Here is a 4,020-nt window from a genome sequence, read left to right on the forward strand (position 1 = left end):
ACTGCATCTTCTTCAACTTCCATAGCCTTGATGAATTTCCATAAGAGCAATAGTCATTCTTTATATGGAACTCAAACTTATTTCCATACATTATTTTATTTTTCCATACCAAAGGGGAAATGTAGTAAGAATATTTTTCCATAAATAATAATTGCATCTTTGAACTCCTATTGGAAATCCTTTCTTGATCTTGTAAAATAATCTTCCATAATAGAGATATTTACTTTACATAGAAAATATATTCTTCTCCTATTATATTGAAAATATTCCTTTCTTGATCTTGGAAAATAATCTCTTTCCATAGTATAGATTGTACTACATCCATAATATATTTTCTTTCTATAGAAAGTATATTCTTCCTTGGTCTTGTAGTATCTTTTCCATGTAGTATTTTTCTTCCACAAAATAATTGATCTTCTCCATGATTCTAGCAACTTTCCTTTCAAGATGTTGAAAAACTTTCCATCCATAATATCCTGTAGATTCTTCTTCTGATATTGTAGTGAGTCATTCAATATTTGATATTCACTTTCCCATAATATTCTCTTTCCCATAATAAACTTCCTAGATAAATTCTTCACATAATATTCTCTTTGCCATATTTGTTTGGATCTTAACCAGCATCTTCTTTCTTGAATAAACCTGTACAAAAATAAGATTAACACAAGTAAATGTTCTTTGATTAATAATTGTGTTGGTTTGTTATCATCAAAATTAATACGTAAAACCTTGAAGCTAACACTTACGATCACATTCTTGCAACACCCATTTATCAAATCCAAAATGATATGCTTTCCTCCATAACTGTTTCTATAGATAAATTAGACACATTAATTCTATATTATTAGAAGGAATTTGAGGCTTATATCTATGCTTCTTTATGCAATTCCATTGTGTACTAATGTGCTTTAAGTTTTGGCCCAATATATATGCTCTATTCTAACCTCACTGAGGTTTGCTATTGGCTAAGATGTGGCTTTTGATTCGCTGAGATCACTTTAATCGAGTCGCAAGACTAACGTTAAGTAATACTTATTTTTTACTTGTACATGTTCCTGTTGAGCTATGTATTTATGTGTTGTAATCAGTTAGTATACAGTGGTTGGTGGGTCCCCACTTGGCTTAGCTGTCACTTAGCTACAATATGATTGGTTGTTAGTTGTTAGTCATAAAAAATGTATATACATTAGGCTTGTATAGTGTATTGACACATTATTCATTTTCATATAATACAAAAAATGTTTTTTCTCAGTTTCTCTCTCTCTAAATGAAGCTTCTAGATTTTCCGCCATTGGAGCTCTAGCTTGAGCTCGATCTCCTGCTGCATTTGTAGCTCAACATGGTATCAGAGCCTAGCATATCTCTCTTCTATCTTCTCGTCATCTTCAGTAAGATCAATTAAGCCTTTTTCCCCATTTTTCGTTCGTTGAGTTTTTGCCCTAGAAAATCGTTTATCTTCAATTGTCCGATCTATCATCTCTTTCTTCGATTTTTTGATTCAATCCTCATCGAATCGAGTCCTATCCCATGGCTATCACTGATTCGAGTACTGAATCCGATGGTTCCCCATCGATCCTCGAGGTCGAGTCCGGTGTCGATGCTAGTAGTCCTCTCTACATGCATCCTTCTGATAATCCCGACGCGATGTTAGTTCCAGTTCCTTTCGGTGGTTTAGGTTACAGATCGTGGAGAAGGAGTGTTATGCGAGCCCTATCTGTCAAAAACAAATTAGGTTTTATCAATGGTGAATGCAAGCGACTAGATCCAGTGAAAGAGCCTTTGAAATTTCGATCGTGGGAACGATGTGACGATATGGTTACATCATGGATCCTCAATTCTCTTGCCAAGGATATTGCTGACAGTGTTGAATATGCAAATGATGCAGTCGAGTTGTGGAAAGAGTTGGAGGATCGCTACGATTTGACCAACGGAACCAAACTATATCAAATTCAGAAGGAAATTAATGACCTTTCTCAAGGAGCTTTGGACATCACAGGCTATTACACTAAAATGAAGAAGTTGTGGGAGGAACTGAGTACACTAAGTGCCAAAACACAGTGTACCTGTCAATGCACGTGTGGTGCTAAGGAAAATATGCATAAAGCTGAACAAGACAGACGTTTGATTCAGTTTTTGATGGGCCTGAATGAAGTATACACAACTGTGCGAGGCAGCATTCTTATGCTAAACCCCTTGCCTTCTATGGCACAAGCATTCTCCCTACTAGTTCAAGAAGAGAAGTAGAGGGAAGTTAAGCCAAGCAATTATGTTATGATAGACTCTTCGTCTTTAAATGTCAATGTTCCTAGGAGTAATATCAGAAATGGCCAACAATATGCAGATTCTACCTCGTTCAATGTTGATACATCGAGGAACAGCAACTATAGAACCAACTATTCTCCCAACAATTACTCTCCCAATGTCACCAGACCACGTCCCTTTTGTGACTATTGTAAGCGCCCAGGCCATACTAAAGAAAAGTGTTATAAGCTACATGGATACCCCCAAGGGTTGAACTCAAATCCAAATCCCAAATTTAACAGAGGAAAGAGAACTGTGGCCAATGTACATGGTGCACTTGAAGACAACTCTGGTAAACAAGAAGAAGTGGAATCTCTGGAAGGCAAATGTAACTCCAGTGTCAATTTGACCAAAGAACAATATGGGCAACTGGTTTCCCTGCTGCAGCATTTTCATTCTGGAAATAACAAAGAGACCTCCAGCATCTCTAATGGAGCTGTGAATTTTGCAGGTACGATGGCTTGCTCTGCTTCTGTTCTCTCCATTGATTATAGCTTATTATCATGTAAATGTTTTACATCAAGTAGTGATATATGGATCCTAGACTCAGGAGCTTCCAACCACATGACTTTCAATAAGTCCCTCTTGTCTGACACTATAATTTTACCATATCCCTTGCTAATTAACCTACCAAATGGTTATCGAGTAAAAGTGACTGAAATTGGGACTGTTACACTTGCACCTGAGATCATCTTGCACAAAGTTTTTTATGTTCCTTCTTTCAAATACAATTTGATTTCTATTCATTGTCTAACTTCCCAACTCAAAAGTTTAGTGGCTTTCTCTGATTCTTTATGTCTTCTACAGGCCCCTTCAATGAAGAGGCCTCTGGAGATTGGTAAGGTCGAGGANCACAATTAGGGGGTACTGTGATTCTGATTGGGCTGCATGCCCTGACTCTAGGAGATCAGTTAGTGGTTATCTTGTTCTGTTGGGCAATAGTCCAATTAGCTAGAAATCTAAGAAACAGGAAACTATTTCCCTCTCCTCAGCTGAGGCAGAATACAGATCTCTTAGAAAAGTGGTGGGTGAATTAACTTGGTTGTGCAGATTGCTAGATGAATTGACTGTTCCCTTTCCCAAGCCTGTTACTGTGTTTTGTGATAGTCAGTCTGCCTTACACATTGCCAGGAATCCTGTTTTTCATGAGAGGACAAAGCACATTGAAGTTGATTGTCATTTTGTTCGGGACAAGTTACAAGAAGGCCTGGTGTCCTTGCATCACATTGGCACTACTGATCAATTGGCTGACCTGCTCACCAAAGCCCTCACTGGTATTAAGCATTCTACTGTTTTGGGCAAGTTGTCCGTGAAGTCCTTACCTCCAACTTGAGGGGGGGTGTTGAGCTATGTATTTATGTGTTGTAATTAGTTAGTATACAGTGGTTGGTGGGTCCCCACTTGGCTTAGCTGTCACTTAGCTACAATATGATTGGTTGTTAGTTGTTAGTCATAAAAAATGTATATACATTAGGCTTGTATAGTGTATTGACACATTATTCATTTTCATATAATACAAAAAATATTTTTTCTCAGTTTCTCTCTCTCTAAATGAAGCTTCTAGATTTTCCGCCATTGGAGCTCTAGCTTGAGCTCGATCTCCTGCTGCATTTGCAGCTCAAAAGTTCCTGAGGCTTTTATTTTGCTTGAGGTTGTGGACGTTGGGAGGGGAACATAACTCGTAACAGAGGACGGGATTCTAATCTAATAAGTAGGCTT

The sequence above is a fragment of the Nicotiana attenuata genome, unplaced genomic scaffold (assembly GCF_001879085.1).
Source record: "Nicotiana attenuata strain UT unplaced genomic scaffold, NIATTr2, whole genome shotgun sequence".
Taxonomy (NCBI): Eukaryota; Viridiplantae; Streptophyta; class Magnoliopsida; order Solanales; family Solanaceae; genus Nicotiana; species Nicotiana attenuata.